The 26,489-nt window shown below is 40.0% G+C and overlaps 2 long non-coding RNA genes across 2 annotated transcripts; one reads left to right on the forward strand and one right to left on the reverse strand.

Annotated features, from left to right (window-relative positions):
- The first annotated feature begins 37 nt into the window (after window positions 1-37).
- On the forward strand, window positions 38-3,102 carry LOC109615469. The gene is made up of 3 exons (XR_002196460.2): window positions 38-529; window positions 1,143-1,312; window positions 1,520-3,102. It is a non-coding gene; the product is annotated as an uncharacterized LOC109615469 (long non-coding RNA).
- LOC109615468 lies at window positions 1,229-26,221 on the reverse strand. Its single transcript, XR_002196459.1, has 3 exons — window positions 26,086-26,221; window positions 25,787-25,869; window positions 1,229-1,273 (listed from the first exon to the last, which is right to left on the reverse strand). It is a non-coding gene; the product is annotated as an uncharacterized LOC109615468 (long non-coding RNA).
- Window positions 26,222-26,489: the final 268 nt, after the last annotated feature.

Here is a 26,489-nt window from a genome sequence, read left to right on the forward strand (position 1 = left end):
AAGTTCAGTTAAAGAATGATCTCACCGGTTGATGTTCTCTAGGCCGTCTCCTCTGACCGTCAGCACCCCTCCCTCAGGCGGTTAGCGTTCCTGTGTGTTCCCATTGGGTCGTACACAATGATACCTGCATGGTAGCTGGAAGTGTCTCTATTCTTGCGGGAGCACCACATCTAAAACAGCCGTTGTCTCGATTTCCACAGGTATCTTCCCAAACCCCAAGTCCAGTCGAACCACAGAGGTGGCAGCCATTATCATAAACGTAGTGGTTAGAATAGCCTCTTCCTTAACCCAGGTCTGTAGTCCCTTTGTCCCAGCCGACTGGGCCACCAGAAACACAGACTGGTGAAGAGATGTATCTGGTGTATTCATCTCCCCCAATTTGTTCCTTTTTATGACCTGCGTAGACTCTCCCAACACGTACAAAGTGGACCAAAACCGCCTCCAGACAGCCTTCAGACGTCCGGGCGACTGAGTAAAACGGGTCAAGGGTTATCTCGGTCACCAGCAGGGTTGGCTACGTCGATAATAGGTAAATGTTCTCTATCGATGCAGTGAGTGGGGTGGGACAATGCAAAACTCCAAGATCTCGCAGCAATCTGCCTGGCAGAACACAGCGGAACGGTGGGGGTCGGCAGAGGGTTGATCCACGTCCAACCTGAGTGGAAATAACTACAACACAGATCAGTAAACCCCACACAAATATCCCTAATGCCTTCCTCTGCCACCACATACTGCATACAGTACGCCTTCCAATCAATTTGCTATTTTACCTTATGCAACTCCCGTACGTTACCTTATCCATATTCCTCCATTCTGCCCGGTAGGCCATGCATCCGTCACTGAATGAAAGAACCATTAACTGGAAAACCTAACAACTCCCAGAGCCACAATTGTTTGCATGTCCACACACCATATGTATCTTGCATAATTTTTGTCAAAGATTTACTACCACACCTACCCATTCCCCTGATTTACCTAGTAAATCTATCAAATCTCAATTAACGTGCCTAGCATGCATTAATAAACCCGTCGGTCCTTTCACAATATTTTCGAAGCCTTATCTGCAGAATTCAATTTTGCGGTAGAACCGCCACCCAGTTACCAAGAAAATTAGTCCTCACCTCCAGAATTTTGTCCTTCAGGAACCTGTACTGACCAGTTTCGCAACCCACACCGGACATGCGCTCGCCAACTCAATCCGTTTAAGGCTAGCCCTCTCCGGGTGAGGCTTGAGCTCCAGGGACCCAGTCCTGGCCGTGCACGTTTGTCTCAGCTGGCAGTGGACGAGAAACGATAAGAACTGTTAATGGAAGTAAGTACAGAGACAAAATTCTCTTGGCACAATAAGCAGTTTTTATATACTTGCAAGGAGATAAGAGTCACAAAGTTACAGAATAAACTGTGAGGAATCTCTGAAGAACAATTCTTAGTACTTATACTGTAAAAAGAGGTGTGGTAATATACTGCACATATGTCCTATGTGAACAATACATGTTCCCTTTATTCCATCAACTCCTAGGTTTTACCCAAAAGGGCAAATTGCCCCTACTTCCTCCAAAGGGATAAGGGAACATTGTAAAAGACAGTCGGCCACATTCCTGAAGAAAAGGGACAGATACCCTTATTGGTTTAGTCAGATTAACAGATGGTCAGAGGATCCAATGATCCACTGATATCATTCAGACATGTGTGTCACAAACAAAGACCAGAGTTACATACCAGGGAATAGAAAAGTAGACATTTCTAAAATGTACATTGCTTTATGAAATTCCATGCCAGTTCCTTCCCTTGGGACTGATCATCAGGGGCCTCCCGTGGGGAGCTGGGTACTGTAAGGGTTTCCTGTTTATTCCTTGTTTTGTGTTTCCCTGTTGTTATTCCTAGTACAGTCCTAGTATCATATATTTATGCTTGGTACTCAATTAGTCATGTCTGTTGATATCTCCATTAGTGTGACTTGTTTTCCTCCACACCTGTTTGTATTTAGTGTTTCTATTTAGTTCTGTTCAGCATCCAGTTTCTTTGGGAGGTACTGTTTGTATTTACAACTCTACTGAACCTTTTTCTTGTGTTTACCATTTAATTAGACCATTGCTTTCCAATTAGTGTTTTGACCTCATATCTGCCTTAGTCCTTTTGGACCTTTGCTCCCGCCTATTCTGACCTTCCCATGTACTGACCTTTTGCTTGCTCTGTGTTTCTGGCATTTGGATTTAGGATAGCTTTTTTATAAAACATAGTGCTCTGCAATTGGATCCACTTCTTTTTTGAGTGTATTCATGACACTCTTAAACAAATAAGCAAATCCATCCATACACTACATAGAACTGTACTGATAGATGAATACAGTATGTGTTGAAGGAAATGTTTACACCTGGTTCTAACATGTCTTTAATCCTGATTATATCTGTACACAGCTAAAAAAAAAAACTATCTCTATCTTATCACAATTTGTCTATACCTGTCATTTGGATGCAATATGATTGTGATCCGGATCTGGACAAAGGACATGTTAGAATCAGATATTAACAATGCATTTTGATAAGAAAACCTCTTTACACGTATTTCAAGTAAACATCCACAAAATAGTTCCATATTTGTCTGCATAAACTTTCCTTCAGGTAACATGAAGCTTATTACCAGATATAAAGTGTCCATGTTCCATTGCCCACTGGAAAAAAAATCGAACAAATCTTATCTTTTTTTCACTGGCCTTGTTTTCAATGGACTGGACCAAAGCTGAACCAATTCTAGACACCTATACTTGATTCACATTTGGTCTGGACCAGATTTTGTTCAAAAATATTTGTCTATAATTGGTTCAGTGTCAGGTCCTGGCTGGTGGCCTCTCAGCATCTCCATACGCCTTGGGGCCAGAGTACTGTATTCTGTTCTCCCCAAATAGAGACTGCTTTTTCGCATCTCTAATTGGGGACCCTATTTAAGTTGTTCTGTTTGACTTTCAGTTGGTTGGTCATTGTTTTGAGTTAGCTGTCTGTGTTGCTGCCCTTCATTTCCGGTTTGTACCTGTCTTGTTGTTTTCTATTTTTACAATTAAAAGGATGATTCCCCATAGCTCTACGCCTTGTGTCCTGCCTCTGAACCGTGACATCCAGATTAAACTGTGGATGTTGAAACTAGTAAAAGGTTGGTAAAACGTTTATATTAAACATCATCTAGGTTGTTGAGATCAAACTAAGTAAGCATTTCACTGTATTAAGTAATGTGATGATTCATTTTGATTTGATTGATGTTTTGGTTTTGTTTATTTGAAAGTTTATAGCTGGTAGGAGCTATGAGGCTTTGAATCTCAATTGAGGATTGTATGTTACCTTAACAATCCACAATCTAGGTATTGTTTTGAGGTTAACTAGCAAGTAAACTTCAATTAATTCAGCACAGTACCATTACTGAGTCAGCATATATCAAAGACTAGCATTATGACCAGCCTGATCGAAACCGATCTGACTAATGACAATTAACTTGAGTGACATTTTACAATTGATATATCCTAAGTATACTGTAATAAAAAAGTATCCACTGACCCCATTACATTATGCATTCACAAGATTCCATACATTGATGGACTGTGGACTGATATTTTAAACATTCAAATTCAAGCAATTTGCAGGTTTTATCTTAACATCCAGCCTGTGTGAAATAATAAATTAATCAAACTGAGCATAGGTAGCTTTCTGACTTTCAAAGACATTCTAACAACAATCTTTAAGTCATTTATTTAGCTACAGTATACACTCATTCAGTTGTTCTAAGGACACACACAAATGCAAGCATGCATGTGTGTATGCAAGTATACACACCAGTAGTGTCAGGCTGCTCCAGTGTCAGAGATAAATTATACCTGACTCAGTGGCTTGGGGCGACGGAGGCTCACAGAGCAGGACTGCGATAAAGATACTTCTGACAAAGGCCCCATGAACCAAACAAACACTAGTCCTACTATATCCTTGGGAAACAATTGTCTGTGTCCCAAATGGCACCTTATTCCTTTTTTAATGTACTGTATCTGACCAGAGTTAAGTGGGATCTTGGCAAAAGTAGTGCACTATATAAGGGTTCCATTTGGGATAAACAAGAGGTCCTGCCACAGTGACTCTAGGTGCTCCAGGCTCACATGTCACTCACAGCACCACCCTAAACATTGCCCAAGCCCATTTCATTGTTAGACAGAATAATACTGCCAGAGTTGAATATGGTTAAAGACCTAAGCCAGCGCACTCCAAATCTGACACATGCAGAGCCATTGCTTCAAAAGACAACCCTTAAGCTTTTCACCGGACCATCAGTCTTCCAGCATTTAATTTGGATAGAGTAAAGAAAGAATGGTGCTGTCTCAATGCGGTAGAAATGTATTCCAAATGCACCCTGTTTTGTATATAGTGCACTACTTTTTACCAGAGTCAGTAAGAAGGCTCTGGCAAAAATAGTGTATTATGAAGGGCATAGGGTGCCATTTAGGACTAGCTGATGAAGCACATGCGTTCACATAAAAGCTCCTAAACTATCTGCGCTCCTCCTAACCCTCAGAATGCACATGCATTTTGTTAGTCATTTCATTATTGACGTTGAACCTTCTCCCCACTGTGAGTTTAAGAACATACAGAAGCACCTTTCATTTAATGTCTTCCTTTTGTGGTGAGCAGTTGTATCCCCGAAACTTGGCTGTGTTCTGTGAATCAAAAATAGTGCGGACAAACAGCTATATCATTCCTCCTATAGGACACTTGGATCATAATAGAATAACCTGGTAGCAGCCTCACCAGGGGGCTTGGGTCAAAAGATAGCCAGCCAAGGCCACACCAGTCATATCAGAGAAAATATGAAGACATTTTCAAAGCACTAAGCAAATATTTTCATAGGATAGCTGTGTTTGGAAGCATGTTCTTAACCACATTTTTTTTCAAGTGTCGGCTGAAAGAGAACGAAAGAATGACAAGACCTTGGTGAAACTTCTCCAAGGGCCTCTCTTCTAAAAAAAAATATCTACAGAGGGAGGGAGGGAGGGATAGAAAATAGAGAGCAAGAAGGAAGAAAAGAAGAAGGAAACCAGGCCTTTGAGGACTTTAAAGAGAAAGCGGCTGTGGAGTGAACGGGAGAGAATGTTTACCCGGGGAATTAGTTCAGGATCATTGTGTACGCACAGGGCATTAGTTCCCTGGCTCCATTTCAGGGCCCAAGTGGCTCAAGCGGAGCTCCCCCCAGGGCAAGCCTAATTACCACAGGACTAGAGCCATTAAAATGCTTAACTAACCTCGTTTTGGAGAAACGCACAGATTAGCGCCTGCCTCCAGCAAAGTGTTGGGGATAACCCTGCTGCCTAATACCCTCTTTGATTTTTTGTGGAGTGGAGAGGAGAATAGGAGTGGATTGCTAATGGTGATGGTGGAATTAATGGGTATATGGAAAGTTTGAACCTCAATACACATTATAGTTGTTCAATCATTTGAATCACATGCAAATAGTGCAGAGTGGACAGATGAATGTACTCAGGTGTAGCTGGTTACAAAAGCAATCCAAGCTGTGATAGTAGTTACCGCCAATATTAATGGTACCCTTGATTTAAAAGGCTGTAAAAAATAAACAAATTAGGTAATGAGCTATGTTATCATTTTCCAATATACAGAATACAATTAATCGGAATCAACCACCATTAAACAATTGTGTATAAACATTGTTCATTAAGGGAAGGAACAAGGTGAAACAAGAGGGCATGCTTATGTATGTACAAATATAATCACGTCTTTTAAGGTGTTGCAGGGATAAAACCAGCTGATGGCCCCACCTCCCAGGACTTAGGGCCCATCATTCGTCTGCCAACATTGATTTACAGTATGGCAGTATATTTTCTTTCCTACATATCCATTCTTATGTTTATGCCAAAATGTCTACTGGAGTGCATGGCCCAAAAGAAAAGTGTAAATATGTGTATGTTGCTAAATAGCATTGGCACTTGGATTGGAGTGGTGAAATTACATGAAATTAGAGGTCATTGGCCATTTACAACAGTAGCCAGTTTGGTGTGAGTAGAAAAGAACCTCATAACTACTATAAAATATAAAGGTGGATGTTTGATATTATTGGGCTATTTGGCTTCCATTGGATGTGGGGCACTTGTCATTATAATATTATTGACAATCATGGTGAGTATGATGATTATAGCCTAATAAAGAGCTGACCAAAAATCCTTAGTGCCGTATTGATTCCATGGGATGTGCAATAAAGCGTTGCGGAAATTACATTTATGATCTTACATGTGCTTTGTTTAAATCCAAACTGACTTTGAATCAGCCATGACTCACACTGATGTTTATGGGTTGTCACAAATAATATGCATTTTAAGACAAGAAAGATGTCTGAAAACATTTTGCATAATTTGAAATCAATATGAGGGTATTTTGTATACAATATAATACATATGTAAATAATATAATTGATAGTGATGCATAGTATTATGCAGACGTCTATCATGTTTTGGCAATGCAGTAAATGAATTGGTTGTGCTACCCACTTTGTTTTCAAGCCATTGACAGGACATGGATTTAGTGTGAAAGCAGAATGCCTGTCTTTGTCGCAGATATGAAACGTTTATTTCAATGACTGTCTGACAATCATGCTGCAACACTGCCTTATTTTTGTTCTTTAACAAGCAGGCATTATTTTTTTAGCAGTTTCACATTCCCTTGTTCATGTATTTCAAAGCACAATTTATACAGTGTATACATGTAGCAGCTGTAAGAGCGTACAAAGTCTGAGTATGTATGTCCTTTGAATGCACTCCTGTTGTGGCTACTTTACAATTGGTCACTGTTATACATTTGTTAACATGGGAAAAGAAAATGTTACTCTTTCTCCCTGGTTATTTACTTTATAATCAACCTTTTTAATAAATAACAAAATGTTGAAAATCCAGTTCCACATAACGCCTTTCCTATTTCAAACATGTTAGTACTGTAAATACAATTTGATCCAAGAAAAGGAAAAGTCATGGTCAAATAGAAGCATTAATAATGATTTAACATATTCCAAGACAAAGTAATCCTTTTAGTGTTACTTTTTTAATTTGGCAAAGGACGTGAAAGAAAGAATCCTGTAATAAATAAATGAAAGCAAAAATAAACAATGATTTGAAAGTAGAGTCAGGGGAGATGTAGTGCGGAGACGCGATAATGGGGATGCTAGCTAATAGCATCTTTGTTTTCAGTGAGAACAGTGCCTTGGTCTCCAGAGCCAAGAGAGGATTTTTGGCAAAGCTGTACATCTGCTGGTCTGCCCATACTCTGGAAAAGGCACTCCGAGACCTCCTCTTCTCCTCCTCCTATCGGAATATCAGGTATAACCTCATACATCCTGGTACAGTAGGGAGGTGAAGGATGAGGTAGAGGAGGAGGCCAGTCATAGCCTACAGTGCACCATGTCTTCCTCCCTGTGGACACACTTGTTCATGTTCCTAATACCTAGGGCAGCAGCCTGATCCTGAGACAATGAGGCCAACTAGCTTCCTTTTCTGCTGAGATTTGTTCCACTTCTTAAGGCCTTAAATGGAATCCTACATCCTGGACGATATTCCCTGCTCTGCTACAAACACAAACAATATAGTGTTCTATAAGACACTGTTAAAAGTAACTGTGATTTCTTTGAATGTCTATAGCAGATTTATTGTTGTTTACTTAGAAATACATTTTTACCTTTTGACACAAATAAATGAAAAGTTCATTATGAAATAGTGCTTGGGTTGCATGTTGAGACTTTAGAATAAAACAATCGCCTTTCAACAGCCAGCCAGTCAGATATGTTGTGACGTGGCAGACACAAGAGTCAGGGAGTAATAATCAAGTAATATTTATCCCTTTGCCCTTGGACATGGCCGGCTCTCATCCAATTCATCCACACATCTCTAATACATCACATAACGCCAGCTAACATGGCAAATAACCCCTTTCATAACACCCACACTAATCGTTTATCTTTGAGCACAGGAAAAAACATCCATTATTTCAGAGATTTAATTGTGACAGATATAAATAAATGGTGAACTACAGAAAAAGTAAGATTGTTTTTCATGGTAACTGATAGACAATTTACATTTGAAAAATGTACACTAAAAATAAATAATGAGATTAAAATGAAAATATGTACAATTATATATGATGGTGCTGGTCTTGGCACTCAATAACATTTGATAATATGATTTGCAATGACATATGCAGATGTTCTTAAGTGATTGCCTGGTCTACTACTGAAACCCTATTCTGGACTTGAAACTGACATGAACTCAGTCTTGCCTTTATTATCCTCTTCAATTCAAACATATTACCAAGATATTATAAAGCACCTTACTTTTCAAATTAATATCTATTACACACACAAATTAAAACTATCATACATGTGGAATAGGTCTCCTACACACAATAAGCAATATTAGCAGGTGTTTCTAAAGACAGATTCCACTCCAGCACATCACAAGATCTGGTGAACCGTGCTTTTGGTGTAAAGGAACCTAGAAATCTGTCTTTGGGTTGGTTAGTTGTGTAGAACTGAGATGGGCTAAACTGGTAAGTTGATTGTGTATTATGTTATCAGTTTGTTATTACATGTAATTACACAACATGTCTTCCTGTCTATCAAAAACGCCTTTTGGATAAGACATTTAGATGCTAAACAGATTTCTAACAGGATATCTCTAGGTTTCTTCCTAAAATTCGGCCTTCTTAGGGAGGTTTTCATAGCCACTGAAATTCAACACTACTGTTGTTTGCTCCTTGGGGTTTAAGGCTGGGTGTTTCTGTAAAAGTGCTGTTGTAAAAAGGGCTTTAAAAATACATTTGATTGATTGATTGATTGATATTTTCATGCAGTTATATAAGTTGAATTTACAGACATGAATTATAAAAGAATATGATATAAAATTGTTGTTGTGTACATCTGCAGTCTGCATACACACTGAAAGAAATGGTCTATGGAGAAATATGTGTATCAGTATTTGATCAGCATTTCAACAATACGGACAGATAAACATAATTGAACAAATAGCACACTAAAATTACACCTTTGTTTATTTATTTAACAATGTTAGATTGACTTGTATTATTTTTCATAATATTACTTGTAGTCTCATTAAAAAGATTGTAACTATCAATCTCATATTAATTGGGAGGAATTATTGAAAGAGTGCACTCTTGCTTATAGGACAGCTTCAACTGTGTGAGAATTGATGATTTTCTTGCATGTAAAGCTTGCTTCTCTCTCAGCAATTGTATACCATTTAGATTTGGGCTCTGACATCTTTTTGAGCCCTTACACTTTTCAGTTCAAGTTCAGTATTTTGAAAGATCACATTCTCCTAAAGGATTCTCTAATACAATGTGGAGTTCATGGTTGATTCCACAGATCAATCAATCAAAGTTATTTATAAAGCCCTTTTTACATCAGCAGTTGTCATAAAGTGCTTTTACAAAACACCTGGCCTTAAACCCCAAGCAGCAAACAACAGTAGTGTTGAATTTCAGTGGCTAGGAAAAACTCCCTTAGAGGGCCGACATTTAGGAAGAAACCTAGAGAGGAACCAGGCTCAGAGGGGTGACCTGTCCTCTTCTGGCTGTGCTCGGTGAACATATTAAGAGTACAAATTGTAATAAATAATAAATGAATGTGGGCTGAGTCCAGAGTCGATTAAAACCTAGTCCAGGTTGGAAGAATGACCAGATGGACAAGGACAGGGACAACACTACAGGAACGGGGGGTCAGCAGAGTGGCAACTGGGGGAACAGGGGGACAGCAGAGTGGCAGCTGAAATCGTCAGGTATTGTCTTGATCTGGAACACAACCAGGAGGAATTTGGAGAGGGACAGTGTGGGCCAATACCTCATGTCCTCCTAAATTTAAAACAGGGCAGGAGACAGGGAACATTTTGAAAATGCATTTCTTAGATCAACAAGGATTTTTAGTGGAGAAGGAGCACTGATCCTACTCCCCCAGCATCATAATATAGCAGCATAAGACCTTGGAGCTGAGACAGAGGGGTCCAGTGACAGAAATTGCAAGCATCCCCAAATAATAACGCCCCCTTCCCCATATGTTACAAGGGTTCCCCTGTTAATGTGGCCAACTCAACCTTTGACTCACCTGTCCAGTGCACATTTTTCTAAGAGGCTTGTTCTTCTACCAGGTGTTTTCTGGTTGAAGAACAAGAGTTTATTTTGTAAGATATGGTGTTTCTTTGTTCCTGACCTCCCATGTTGGCCAGTCTGGCAGTTGACCCTTACACTTTGACATTGACTGTGACAATAGATGCTTGTAGATCACTTAATGTTACCCTGAGGTTCTTAGAAACTTAATTGAGCAAAATTCAGTTAGCTCCTGGGCTGAATTTGGTGGTATGGCCTGTCCTAGATAGATTGCCAGTGGTCTAGAGTTTTCTACATTTGTAGATTATCTGTCGGACAGTGGAATGATTGACTTCAAATTGCTTGGAAATTGGTTCTGTAACCCCTCCTAGAGTCATGGACACCAACAATCTTTCTTCTGAGTGCCTCAGTGAGCTCTTTTGATCTTGGCATGACGTGTTACCACACATCTGTATTTTTAAGACCAAACCAAGTTTCTGATCTTTATGCTAGGAAGGACACTTAAAGTTAATCTCTATTTTCTAATAATTTGCACCTATCTGGTGCACCTTATAATTCTAGCTATTATGGGTCTACAAAATGTTTCCTCTGTTGTTTTTAACTGTATAAATGATTGGAAATTGAAATTTGAATGTTATTTATAAAAATAGGTGACCTTTAAGATAAATCAAGTATTCTATGTAAAAAAAAGGGTACTCATATGTTCATATTTTAGCATTCTGATGAAAGGTAACATTGTAACATAAATCTATTGTGATATCAGCATTTAAATTGACATTTCCTTCTCTGACATTCTGTAAACGTTGCTGAGGGTTTCTGAGGGTGACTGTGAAGTGCTGTCTATCTGTCAATCTCTTCCGACTGTTTAGTATTCTGGTTGTGAAAATGTTTGCCCCACCCCCCCAAACTGAAAGATATGAGAACTTTTTTTTCTTCTTCTCAACAGATGATTTTAAGTGCCTGCCATTATCTCCATAGGTCTGTATCGTATTATAATCTGCAATCGCAGGTCAGAAAGTATACGCCACTCTTGTCTCGCCCAATGCTGCAGAATTACTTTCCTCCACACAATGCCAGACTGAATGGGGCCAAGGCTTTGTCATTTAAACTGCATAAAGAGGCCAGAAATTGATTTTTATTGTAGATCTTCATATCTAATAAAGCTCTGAGGATCTTCTTTCTTCCTTTTCTGAATGGACACTGAATTGCTTTCAATCTACTTGTGTGTTTCATGCATAAAAGTGGTGGCCAGGATGATAGGGAGGGAATTAGAGTAGGGGGTGGCCATGCCTTGTGACAGCATCCCCTTCTCTCTTTCTCTTCTTTCTCATCCCCTTCTGTCTTTCTCTCTTGCCTTGGAAGCCAGACCTGGGGAGGATGGAGAGAGGATGGAAGAAGGAGGATGTGAAGGAGCTGGGGGTAATTGAAAAGTGAAATATTTTTTCCTTCCTCTTTAAAGAAGAATGTGTTCTTTTCAAAGAGAAAACATAACCAGGACTCAATTCTAGCCGAAAGAAAAGCCAGGGCAAAAGTGGTGTCAGCTCAAGAGGTTAAAATAGGTCCATCTGTATATATAGTACAAGCCTAAAAAAAAAGTACAAAATATCTTCACCTCATTTCAACTAGTGTCTACAAAAGAATATCTGGCTGGAACATTTAAATTGATGATATTGATCTATTACTATAGAGTCTTCTCTATTAACTAACATACTGTATCTCATGAAAAACATCAACATTGAACGTAGTTTTGCATTTCTTCTCATTTTCTCCTAATCAAACATATGTAAACAAATTATGTTTTCATGCAACTGAATATGATTAATTATCTCACAGTAATCCTATCTGAACTTGTAAAGACTTTTCAGAGGAGATTATAATTTCCAAACTGACAAGCATGATAGTTGAGAGCATTCTGTAAGTCTTAGATTAAAGGTCACAGCTAACGAGTGAGAAAAAACTCACAACACATACTTTTAAGTTGAGGCAGATGCAATCAAAAGCTGAGCAGCTTGGAACGAAGACAACTAACTGCCTCAAAACAGGCAGAATGATTATGGAAATGGATATCTGAGCACAGCAACCAAACATATGGCAGCGTCTTATGCCGTAATAACACTAGGGGCTGGGTTTAATCAAACTTCACCAATTAAAACACAAATGAGATGCAAACATCTGAAAGTCTGGGGACAAATTGAGAAGGATTGTTATTATCTTGAATAATTCTGTGAGTTTCCGTTTTTCTGCTGAGCTGCCTTCCCTTTTGGAGATAAAGCCACACAAACATACAATCTTCACTGAAAAACAAACACCACACGAGGCCGTGTTATGAAGACATAAAGAAAAGGAAGTAGTGCTTTCCACTCACAAATATTTCATGAAATTTAGCAGATCAAAAAACAAGTAACAAATTAGTAAGCTGGTAAATATTCCTATGCCCAGCATATACTTTTGAATCTTAATTCCAATTAAAAATTTCGGTTAAAACCTACTGACCTTTTGCAGTTCAATTCAGTATTGACCATGCAACCTGAAGTGGTCAGAGAAGACAAGGATAAAATAGGGTAGATGCTGCTACAGACCGAGAGCAACCTAACCCAGAAATGTATGTTCTCTATGCCCTAACCCAGGGGTTCCCAATCTTTTTTGGCCCAAGATCCCCTTTTGATATCAAAAAATTCTCTAACCATGAGAAGAAAAATTATATAATCAACAGCCAACATTAACTTATCATTTGGGCCTATGAAAGTCAATTGTAAAACATTTGCACAGTATTTATGATTGTATTTTTATTTCAATGTTACATACTTGCAAATTTGTATGAATATATTTCTGATTGTCTCTAACCAGCACCAATGAAATAGATGTGCTTGATGCATGTCGCGTCATAGGTTTCTCAAAGTCAGGGGGCGTGTTCGATAGTGTGCACCTCATCTCTGCTCTCACATCCAACCTAGATTGATATTTGCTTTTAATGCAGAAAAGAGGACTGAATCCAGCTTTACAAAGATATGAGCTGGCGAAGGGAACCATGAGTTTTATGATCAGTGGGAAACAGCAGGGTACTCCTATTAAAAACTCCTCCGTAGTGATCCATGAATGTGTTGTTTGTAGTGTTCGGTGACATAACAGCTCCATCAGCGGTTCAGTTTCACTTGCAGTCATGTCAACTGAACCAGGATCACAGTCAAATGGATTTTGCACCCAATCCAACTTTTTCATGTCCAAATCTAGGAAGTAGGTCCTAAAGTGCTCTTCCAAGCTTTGGGGGTTAGCGGTCATCACTCGTGTCGGACAATCACTGCTGCTTTTGTCTGTTAGAAACCTGCAAAGCCAAGGGAAGGGGGCATATTTCGCTTTCGAAAGACACTGTCCAATAAGAAATCTTTCCCCTGGATCCACTGATTCGGTCACTCATTTGTATTATGTTTTTTCTTTCCTTGCAAGCTTACATTCAATTCGTTCAGTTTCCCAAATTTGTTACATAGGCAAGGAGACACATTTTCTTCTCGTCAACACAGTCTTTTTTATATCCATTGCGAATGACAATAGTTCCTCTCTCAATTAAAAATATATTTCTATCACCCTCCCCCTCAATAACCGCCAAGCCTCAGTGTGAGACCCTGTGCGGTCTCATGTTTGGGTATCGTGAGATAGAACAATATAGCCAACAAAAGACAATGCATGGTCATCCGGGCCCTCGCAGCGAACATTCATTTGGAGAGTATAAACTGGGGAGTTTCTGAGTTGTTCAATCAGAGTTTCCTCTTGACTGCTAGCAATAGCATCAATTATTTGTTTCACAATATTACCTGACAAAGGTATTGCTGTGAGTTTCTTTGCCTCTTGCTCCCCACACATTGTCTTTACCATATCAATTGCGGCTGGTCAGGGGTATGCAGTATTTATGATACATGTATTTAAAATACGTATTTAAAATACAAAATAGGATTTTGTAATTTGTATTTGATAGGGTTGATGAAAATGGCTTCATATTTTGTATCAAAATACTTTAGTGTTTTATATTTTGTAGTTTAAAAATACTGTAAAATACTTTGTGAGAAGACTACACAGTCACATCATAAAAATGCTGTCTCTGATTGGCACCTACTTAGTAATTTGCCCATCCTCAGCTCCAGGAGAGCATTTATTTTCCTTTGCGGGACTGATCAACTGGCCCCATCGACATCTAAATGCCACACTTTTTAAAAAGTTTTAAAAAGTTGTGATTAAAGACATCAGTAGCTAAAGAGACCCCCGCAATGTAGGCCACAAGGCACACACTCATTTAATACACTCACTTTCTCACACACACCCACACACTCACTCAATCACATGCTTGCTCTCCCACTCAAACTCACACATAAGTTTGACTGTTTTTGTAGAACTTTTGAACTGTTCTGGAATACCTGGTCTGTAGTACTGTAGTATTGTAGTTTTTTCTATTGGAGTTTAAGTAATTGTTCTTACTACACTATTAATGTGTATGTGTCCTCTTTACCAATTTTCTGAGGCTCTCAATAGATTCAGTGGTTGGAGTTGGGTTAATACTCCCGGACAAGTTCTGTTGCTACTTTCTGATTACGTTTCTGGCTACATTTCAAATCAAAACATATTCATTAATATAAGATCATTAATATAATTGTTGACAAAGTGCTAAACTGTTTGTTTCAACCTCCAAATAGGTGTCCAATGACATCATTTGTTACATTATTTATGATTAACAACCAACCAAGCGATTAATTGCACTGAACAAAATTATAAACGCAACACTTTTATATATATATATATATATATATTTTTTTTTTTAAATAAATGCCCCCATTTATCATGAGCTGAATGCAAAGATGTAAGGCTTTCTCTAAGTACACAAAAGGCCTATTTCTCTCAAATATTGTTCACAAATCTAAATCTGTGTTAGTGAGCACTTCTCCTTTGCTGAGATAATCCATCCACCTCACAGGTGTGGCATATCTAGATGCTGATTAGACAGCATGATTAGTGCACAGGTGTGCCTTAGGCTGGCCACAATAAAAGGACACTCTAAAATATGCAGTTCCATCACACAGCTCAATGCAACAGATGTCGCAAGTTTTGAGGGAGCGTGCAATTGGCATGCTGAATGCAGGAATGTCCACCAGAGCTGTTGCCCATGAATTGAATGTTAATTTCTCTACCATAAGCCGTCTCCAAAGGCATTTCAGAGAATTTGGCAGTACATCCAACAGGCCTCACAACCGCAGACGTGTGTCACGGACAACGAACACGCGTGCATTTTATTGATGGCATTTTGAATGCACAGAGATACTGTGATGAGATCTTGAGGCCCATTGTTGTGACATTCATCCACGACCATCACCTCATGATGCACGGCCCCATGTTGCAAGGATCTGTACACAATTCCTGAAAGATGAAAACATCCCAATTCTTGCATGGCCAGCATACTCACAAGACATGTCAAGGAGCATGTTTGGAATGCTCTGGATTGGCGTATACAACAGCGTGTTCCAGGTCCTGCCAATATCCAGCAACTTTGCACACCCATTGAAGAGGAGTGGACCAAGAGTGGCCACAATCAACAACCTGATCAACTCTATACGAAGGAGATGTGTTGCACTGCATGAGGCAAATTGTGGTCACGCCAGATACTGACTGGTTTTTGAACCCCCCCGGACCCCCACCAATACAGTGAAACTGAACATTTTAGAGTGGCCTTTTATTGTGGCCAGCCTAAGGCACACCTGTGCAATAATCATGCTGTCTAATCAACATCTTGATATGCCACACCTGAGAGTTGGATTGATTATCTCAGCAAAGAAGTGCTCACTAACACAGATTTTGACAGATTTGTGAACAATATTTGAGAGTAATAGGCCTTTTGTGTACATTGAGAAAGTCTTAGATCTTTGAGTTAAGCTCATGATACATGGGGGCAAAAACAAAAGTGTAGCGTTTATAATTTTGTTCAATGTACATAGAAACAACTTGCTATGAATAAAGGTGCCATCAGTTGTCTTCTTATGAATGACTTGTTTTTCATTGACTGTTGCTGATGCAAAGTAGGCCCTTGATTACCAAACACCAAGTAAGTAAATTAGGATACAATTAAGAGTCATTAGCAAACTGTTAGTTAAACATTAAACTGTTCGTTACTTTAATGTCAGATATATCGCATGACTTGGGCAGAGAAAAGCTGTTGCTATCAAACATTGTCTACTTAATCAACTGAGTCAATGTACTGGTAAAGGGATAGATCTAATAGGCCAATAGATGGAAGGTTTGCGATTTCAGGCTCCCTTGTAAAAGTATTTTTAGTATTTTAGTATAATAGTTTATTTTGATACATTGTGTGGCTGTTGTATTTTGTAGTTTATTTTGACACACTTAAAATTAAGGTATTTTGTATCTTATTTTATAATACATTTTGATGTATCTTTGCCCATCTCTGTGGCTGGTAATATCAAGGTCTCTGCAATAGTATGTGGTTTCATTGCCTGTGCAATGATATCTAACATCAAATAATGGACAACTTCAGAGACAGTCATGGCCTTTTTTAATTGTATCTGTCGCTTACAGTATTTATGTCATCTTGTTTTCTATCGAAAAAACCCGCATGTTCCTTGTTTGTGGTGTCACAGTGCCATTAAGCTTGTTGGGCATCATGCTCTCACATGAGTGGAAATTTCCACACAATAGGCATTTTGGCCTTTTTTTGTTGTTTTTAATGATGCTGGTAAAGCTGGTAAGGAGGTTTTGTCGTATATTAAAGAATGTTTTTGGATTTTGTGCTGGTCATGAGCAATGCTATTATTTTGAAGGAACAAGCAATGCCTAGGCCGACCAGACATTATGACTAGATTGATTCTATCATGGTTTGGGTTTAAAATATAGTTAAAATCGGAAAAGGGTGGCTTGCCCACTTCAGGTTGGTGGAGAGTGCCTGCCTCAAGTGGAGGAGTTTAAGTATCTAGGGGTCACGAGTGTGGGAAGGATGGAACGGGAGATTGACAGACAGATCGGTGCAGCTTCTGCAGTAATGTGGTCGATGTATCGGTCTGTCGTGGTGAAGAAAGAGCTGAGCCGCATAGCGAAGCTCTCGATTTACTGGTCAATCTACATTCCTACTCTCTGTGCTTTGTGTCATGACCGAAAGATCCCGGGTACAGGCGGCCGAAATGAGCTTTCTCCGCAGGGTGGCTGGGCGATCCCTTAGAGATAGGGTGAGAAGCTTGGTCACCCGGGAGGAGCTCAGAGTAGAGCCGCTGCTCCTCCACATCGAGAGGGGTCAGCTGAGGTGGCTTGGGCATCTGTTTCGGATGCCTCCGGAACGCCTTCCTGGGAAGGTGTTCCGGTCCCGTCCCACCAGGAGGAGACCCCGGGGAAGACCTAGGACACGCTGGAGGGACTATGTCTCCCGGCTGGCCTGGGAACGCCTCGGTGTCCCCCCGGAAGAGCTGGAGGAAGTGTCTGGGGAGAGGGAAGTCTGGGCATCTCTGCTTAGACTGCTGCACCCGCGACCCGGCCCCGGATGAAGCGGAAGAAGATGAATGAATGAATGAATGTAAAAAAAGCTCAGTTGTCTTTCTCTGAGGAGACCTCTCATTATGCTTGATAACTTTTGTCAAGTTATGGTGTCAGTTTGTGCTATGCCCTGAGTTAGTTAATTAATACGATTTGTTATACCTTTAGATAATGTGTGGTATTCCAATTTTGTCATGGCTTATGAGCCAGGTTTTGACAAACGATCTTAGAATTAACAGTGACTTGAGGATAGCTGGAGATCCTCAAGGAAGCACTGGAGTTCTTGAAGCATCCTTCATTATTCAGTGGTTCATATTTGCTTTGTCGAGTTTGTTACAGAACCTTTAATGGGTTGTGACTTTTCAAAATGTAAACCGTCCCATCACGTAAAGATTCTTCGATGATTGTAGAATTCCATCAGTCTGACATATTTTAGATCTACAATATCTCCAATAATAACTTTTTACCAAAGTAGGAGGTAAAACTTTACAATACACTGTGAAGTGTCATTGGTGATTACTTTAGTTGCTGTAGTCTTTACTTATGTAATGCATTGAAGGATGTTCTGTACTGAAAATAATTATTTGGTTTTAGAAAAGAGAAGCCGTACTGTGTCACTGGGTTATAGCTGTGTATTTAAACATGCACGTTTTATCATCTATGCATTTTTTCTACAACAATGAATTAAATATCATATTTTCCAACACTAATTTCCCCAACAATTGCTTCTTGTACTCAAAGGAAACAGTACCCTGCGGTACAGTCTGTCAGAATATGTTAACTATTTGAGAAGATTTTCAAGATTTTAATGACAGTTGTCTGGATGGTTTCTTATCTGTACTGGTGTCAGTATTGCTCAGGCTAAAATATACATAGCATCTACAGCAATCATAACACCCCAAATAAACAGCACTGTAATTTTATCAGCCTGAAAAACATGTGTGCAAACCAGATATTTCAATAAAAAAAATATTGATTGCTACAATATTGCAATTCCTTTTTGGACAGAGAGGTTAAGTAAATGGAGTAAAATACATTACATTTTCATCAATTCGTATTTAATTTTAGTTACCTATTTCCTCCAGTGTTGTTGTTCCCACTGTGAATGTGCAATCTGATTGTCTACAAACATATTTATAATGATGCTTTTTAAAAGGTAGGGTTTCAGAAAATGGGCATGGACTCTGCTGTCTTAGCTTCAAAGGGAAGCTGACTCCCCTATTGGGATTGCCAGGATGGAGAATAGCATTGAGTGGGTTGAGCAGAAGCTGCCCTCACAAAGGAGTAGGACAGCCAAGAGATCAGAGGTGGTAAAACAAAGAGCTTGGTCTTGTAGTGGATGCAACCCTCCCCACAGCATGATGCTGCCACCACAGTACTTCCCTGTAGGGATGGTGTGGATTGGGCAGGGTAACATTTGCACCCCACATAAAGTTTTTCATAAGAAGCTCCATCTTGGTCTCATCTGCCCACAAAATGTTTTCTCACCTTGCAGCTGTGCCATTCTCATTCTTTTAAAAATAACAGCTTTTTTCTTGCCACCTTCCATTACAGGCCAGTTTTATGCAGAACCTTATGATTGTTGCACCCAGCCACTGACCTATGAATTATGTAGCTTCGTTAAGTGGTTGCTGGCATGTCTATGATGACCTCAATAGCTTATTTTGTGTTTGAGTGCTTGAGTTTTGAGGCACATCTTTTTATCAGTTGTGTGATGCAGGCTCCACTTCCCAATTTTTTATCCATCTGTGCTCACTGGGAAATAAAACCTGTTTTATTATTATTATTTTGGACACTTTTGTTATCCATACATTTTTATTACGTAATTCTGTAGGATGTCCTTTGGTCTTCATTTGCCTTGTGCATTTTTTATCCAGAAAATGTAATAGCCATTTGAATAGTTCACAGGTGGAGGCCAATCAGTAAGGTCATTGTTTCCTCGTTAGGACAACAAGGAAAGCATGAATGGGTGAATACCTTTGCAAGCCAAATTTCTTCAGCAGTTTTTCTTCAGTAGCTTCCAAATTAAGCTCTGATGCATCCTGTATTCTTTGATCATCCTTGAGATGTCCCTAGAACGTGATTGGAGCACCTGTGGCCAATTCAATTGATTTGACATGATTTGGAAAGGCACATGCCTGTCTATTCATGGTTCCATACTTTACACTGCAAGTCCATGGAACTCTGTAGACTTTAAAGAGAAACTTAAAAGAATTCTGTTGAGTTCAAAGATTATCAAATGCACCGAATAACACTGCACTCAACATCTACGTAGGAAGAGTTAAGAAATATATAAAATGCAAAAATACAGCAAAAATATAGCAATAATATACATAAACATTTAAACTAGTAGCAATTTTATAAAGAGTAGGATGGGGAATATGAAAAATATGGGTAGCAGTATTGAATCTTATGGAGACAACATGATTGTAACATGCCAATGAATGGTACATACAAAATAATCATTCTAATGCACATTGAATGGACATGGAAAGACATGAGAGCATTTGGAATGCTCATGAGTGATCAGAAGGATTCTGGTTGATCAGTCTTGCTGGTTGAGGAGCCTTATGGCCTGAGGAAAAAGCTGTTTGTGAATCTGGAAGTGTGTGCCCCGATGCTCCAGCAGCGTCTATCAGACAGGAGCAGTGTGAACAGACCATAGCCTGGGTGGCTGTAGTCTTTGATGATGTTCCGTGCTATCCTAAGGCATTGTGTATGGTAGATGCTTCGCACGGATGGGAGATGACGGCCGATGACGCAACATAGTTGTTTGGCTCCATTTTAAATCACAAATGGCCATGAACAAAAGTTTACATAGCCTTGAATGTTTGGCCTTGTTACAGACACACAAGGTGGCATACCGGTGAAAATGGCAATTAAAGGTGAATTTCCCACACCTGTGGCTTTTAAAATTGCAATTAGTGTCTGTGTATGAATAATCAATGAGTTTGTTAGCTCTCACGTGAATGCACTGAGCAGGCTAGATACTGAGCCATGGGGAGCAGAAAAGAACAGTCAAAAGACCTGCGTAACAAGTTAATGGAACTTTATAAAGATGGAAAATAATTAAAAAAGATAACTAAAGCCTTGCAAATGCCAGTCAATACTGTTTAATCACTTATTCAGCAGTGGGGATCTCTTGATACCAAGCCAAGGTCAGGTAGACCAAGAAAGATTTCATCCAAAACTGCCAGAAGAATTGTTTGGGATACAAAGAAAAACCCACAGGTAACCTCAGGAGAAATACAGGCTACTCTGGAAAAAAAAGGTTTGGTTGTTTCAAGGAGCACAATACGACGATACTTGCATGGCTGCATGGTCGAGTTGCCTGGAAGAAGCCTTTACTGCACCAATGCCACAAAAAAGCCCAGTTACAATATGCCCGACAACACCTTGACACATCTCCCAGCTTCTAGCATACTGTAATTTGGAGTGATGAGACCAAAATGGAGCTTTGTGGTCACAACCATAAGAGATATGTTTGGAGAGGGGCCAACAAGGCCTATCGTGAACAGAATTCCATCCCCACTGTGAAGCATCGTGGTGGCTCACTGATGTTTTGGGGATGTGTGAGCTCTGAATGACGAATGGGCAGCCATACCACCTGCCAGCATTTGGGGCCTCATAGACTACTATCACAAAAGACTGCACGCTGTCAATGATGCTAAATGGGGCAATACACAGTATTAAGAACTAAGGGTATGCAGACATTTCTTTGTTGCTATGTTTTGTTTTATGATTGTGTTATTCTGTTATGACTTACAGTTGAATGTGACTCCCATAAGAAATAACAGACCTGTTTTTTCTGCTCACTCATGTTGTTTTCTTTACAAATGGTACATACAGCTCTGGATAAAATTAAGAGAACACTGCACCTTTTTCTTTCCTTTCCAAAAAAGTTGAAAAGGAAAGTTTTGAGTGAGGAACAGAAGCGTTCAATTTGCAGTGATCTCTTAATTTTAACCCTCCTGTTCCTCACTCAAAACCTTCCTTTTTTTAAAGCTCTCCTCATGTCAGCCGTCGTTAGGGACAGAGTTCAGTCATCCTGGTCCTTGGCAAGCCTTCCAGAAAGAATGGTGTTGGTACATTTTTGAAATTAGTTCAATTTCTGCAGAGGGTTTCCCACCTTGCCCCTTCGCCCAATGTGGAGTTAAATGTCAAACCCCACGTTGTTCACCAAACCCTCAAATGTATCCCTTTTTGAGCTGCACCAGTCAGTGAAGCAGGTAAGTCCACTTTGTTTGTTTCATTGTGTTTTTCTCATTTTGGTTTTTCTCAAGTTGCTCTTGCATTGGTAACTCATCATTAAAAGCAGTAGGAGATCTTACAATGATAGGACAATAAACGACAAGGACAGAGGGAGGCTATATACAGATATTGATTGCTGATAGGATCCAGGTGTGTGTAGTTGGTAAATTAGTCCGGGTGATGGATGATGGGCGTGGATGGTGGTAACCAGTAGACTGGTGACGCTAAACACCTAATAAGATGGGGAGGAGCCAGAGGAGGCACGGTTGTGACAGTACCCCCCAACCATCCACCACAGGGGCCTCCTAGAACACATTGGAGGAGTATTGAAGAGTTCTGAGCATAGACCTACCAAATAGCTAGGCTAAGCACTCTTGACAGTAGCTATGCAGGATCCGTCCCTACTCCTGGTTGAGACGCTCCACTTGCCCATTAGTCTGGGGGCGGTACCCAGAGGTCAAGCTAACTGCAACCCCCAGACGTTCCATGAAAAGACTCCAAACACGCAATGTAAATTTTCGGGTGCAGTCTGACACAATGACTTCCAGGATCCCATAAAGCCAGAAGACGTCGGTAAAAAGGGATTCTGCGGTCTGTAGGGCCGTAGGGAGACCGGACGTGGGGAGCAACCAGCAAGCCTTAGAAAACTGGTCCACTATCACTAATATAGGAGTGTTGCCCACTGACGAGGCAAGATCGGTAATGATTTCCACCAACAGATTTGTCCAGGGGGATGTAGCTTGTAGCCGTAGGGGAGGTGTCTCGGCTGTCTTACACTGAGCAGAAATGGCAAAAGAGTCCACGTAACCACGGACATCCTGCGCCAAGATGTGCCACCAGTATTTTTCAGAGATGCCGGGTTGCCCAGTGATTGGAGTAGATGGACATGTTGAACATGTTGTTCCCACGTGGTGGAGTACACCAGAATATCAATGATGTATAACACTACACATTGCCCAAGCATGTCTCTAAATGTCTCATTAATGAAATCCTGGAACACTGCAGGAGCATTAGTTTGTCCAAACAGCATGATCAAATACTCATAGTGACAAGAAAAGGTGCTGAAATCTGTTTTCCACTCGTCCCCTTTGTGCACCCACACCAGATTATACGCATGTAAATCCAGTTTAGTAAAAATCGTGCCCCTTGCAATTGTTCGACAGAGTTGGAGATTATACAGTAGGGAGAACATACATTTGATACACTGCCGATTTTGCAGGTTTTCCTACTTACAAAGCACATTCGTACATGTATGGGACCAAGTATACATCAGTTCAAGAAGTTCCACAACAATGTCTGTAATTTTATCATAGGTACACTTCAACTGTGAGAGACGGAATCTAAAACAAAAATCCAGAAAATCACATTGTATGATTTTTAAATAATTAATTTGCATTTTTTTGCATGACATAAGTATTTGATCACCTATCAACCAGTAAGAATTCCGTCTCTCACAGACCTGTTAGTTTTTCTTTAAGAAGCCCTCCTGTTCTCCAATCAATACCTGTATTAACTGCACCTGTTTGAACTCTTTACCTGTATAAAAGACACCTGTCCACACACTCAATCAAACAGACTCCAACCTCTCCACAATGGCCAAGACCAGAGAGCTGTGTAAGGACCTCAGGGATAAAACCTGCACAAGGCTGGGATGGGCTACAGGACAATAGGCAAGCAGCTTGGTGAGAAGGCAACAACTGTTGGCGCAATTATTCGAAAATGGAAGAAGTTCAAGATGACGGTCAATCTCCCTTGGTCTGGGGCTCCATGCAAGATCTCACCTTGTGGAGCATCAATGATCATGAGGAAGGTGAGGGATCAGCCCAGAACTACATGACAGGACCCCCACTGTATACAACAATCAGCCATAACATTATGACCACTGATAATCTCGTTATCATGGCAGCTGTCAGTGGGTGGGATATATTAGGCAGCAAGTGAACATTCTGTACTCAAAGTTGATGTGTTAGAAGCAGAAAAAATGGGCAAGCGTAAAGATCTGAGCAACTTTGACAGGGGCCAAATTGTGATGGCTAGACGACTGTGTCAGAGTGTCTCCAAAACTGCCGCCCTTCTGAGGTGTTCCCGGTCTGCAGTGGTCAGTACCTTTCAAAAGTGGTCCAAGGAAGGAAAAGCGGAGAACCGGCGAAAGGGTCATGGGCGGCCAAGGCTCATTGATGCTCATGGTGAGCGAAGGCTGGCCTGTATGCTTATTATTTATTGATACGGAAATGCTCTGGGTGACGTTGATGGATCTCCCTGGAGGATGCACGGTCGTGACAATACCACATCTCCTCATGCCTTTATTAAATATAATATTTATCACCCAATCGGCATTAAAGATTCTAACCACCATTTCTTTAAAACAGCTTGATTCCAACAGGATACATTTCAACCCCTACATGCAGTTAGGTCCAGAAATAATTGAGACAAGACACAAACAAATTTTGTTATTTTGTCTGTTTACTAAAATATATTCAAGTTACATTTAAATAATGGGTTGCTTGAAGTCCAGTCTCTCAGCTTTAATTTGAGGGTATTCACATCCAAAGGAGGAAGGGTTTAGGAATTACAGCGCTTTAATATGTAGCCCCCTCTTTTTCAAGGGACCAAAAGTAATTGGATAATTGACTCAAACGCTGTTTCATGGACAAGTGTGGACTATGCCTTTGTTATTTATTCATCAATTAATCAGGTAAAAGGTCTAGAGTTGATTCCAGGTATGGCATTCATATTTGGAAGCTGTTGCTGTGAACCCACAACATGCGGTCAAAGGAGCTCTCAAAGCAAGTGAAACAGGCCATCCTTAGTCTGCAAAAAAAAAAATCCATCAGAGAGAAAGCAGGAAAATTAGGAGTGGCCAAATCAACAATTTGGTACATTCTGTGAAAAAAAGAATGCACTGGTGAGCTCTGCAACACAAAAAGACCTGGACCTCCACAGAAGACAACAGTCGTAGGATTCTTTCCATGGTAAAGAAAAACCCATTCACAACATCCAGCCAAGTGAAGAACATTGTCCAGGAGGTAGGCATATCATTATCCAAGTCTACCCTCAAGAGATTTCACAAGAGCAAATACAGAGGGTTCACCACCAGGAGCAAAACATTCATAAGCCTCAAGAATAGAAAGGCCAGATTTTGCCAAAAAACATCTAAAAAAGCCAGCCCTGTTCTAGAACAGCATGATTTGCACAGATGAAACTAAGATCAGCATGTACCAGAATGATGGGAAGAAAAAAGTATGGAGAAGGCTTGGAACGGCTCATGATCCGAAGCATACTACATCATCATAAAACAATGTGGAGGCAGTGTGATGGCATTTGCGTTTGATGTCCATGCGTTCCAGACTTCAATCAGTCAATGCCTGCAAAGAATTCTCTACATAGTATTAAAAACAAACATTTTATTTATGAATGTGTACATTTGTCCAAATACATTTGAGCTCCAAAATAAGGGGACTGTGTATGAAAGTTGTTGCAATTCCCTTGAATTAAAGCTGAAAATCTGTTTTTCATTTCATATCCATTGTGGTGGCATACAGAGACAAAAATATGAAAATTGTGTCAGTGTACGAATCTACCTGTATCTTCTCCCTACCAGGAATTTTGGGCACCATGATAATATATCACATCGGGCCCCACCCAGGGCCGCCGGGGATCGGCGCAATGCATACTGTGGAATTCACTATTTGATGCAAGACTGATAGCCTCTATAAGAAACTGTCCAGCATCCAATGCAGACTATGGGCTGTTTTTGTTTCATATGATGACCAGTATGTGGAAAAATAATTAGATCATAGATAAGGATTCAATTCCCCCGGACCCCCTGCCATTATGCCAACTGACATGTAATTCAACACAATGCTACTCACCTCCTTCAGTTGGGAGTAGGGCTGGTTCAGGGGTGAGTGGACGAGCAGATAGGGCTGCTGAGTCTGAAGCTGCATCTGTTGGGCTGGCACCCGGCAGGGGTAGAGACAATTTATGTAGTATCAATACTTTGCTAAAAGTTTGACTGCATTGATTATACAGGTATGTGGGCTAAAAGAACATCAAAATATAAATACTCAGAATCTTCTGTGAAGATAATAAGTAACTAATGTTAGGGGAGGAAAAGTAGCCTATTTCATATGGACTAAGCTAACAGGTTAATTTCACCGGCTACACCCACCTTTCTTTTTGGAAACTTGGGTAACATGCTGTTGCCTTTTCGTTTATCTCTCTTGCCTTTATTTTCTTTCTTTTAGTTTTAGAAAATCAGATATTTATTTAGCAAGCTGAGACATCATTTACGGTGCACCAGCACCACTCACTCGCAATTCACTGCTAGCAAGTACCGTTTGCGACTGGTTTGGGGACTGGACCGAACCATTTAATGGGGGGGTGTGGGGGGGCGCATTGCACAATACACAATACAGAGGCTCTCTGGATGTTTACTTTTTGTCAAAAACAAGATAAGAAAATAGCATAGGAGAATAGGTTAATAATGTATTGTTAAATTTATACTTACTATTTACCTAATGTTTTACCTAATAAAATTTTAACCTAATGTTCAAATAATTATTTAGGGCCCTT

This window comes from Esox lucius, chromosome 8, assembly GCF_011004845.1.
Source record: "Esox lucius isolate fEsoLuc1 chromosome 8, fEsoLuc1.pri, whole genome shotgun sequence".
In the NCBI taxonomy this organism is placed as follows: Eukaryota; Metazoa; Chordata; class Actinopteri; order Esociformes; family Esocidae; genus Esox; species Esox lucius.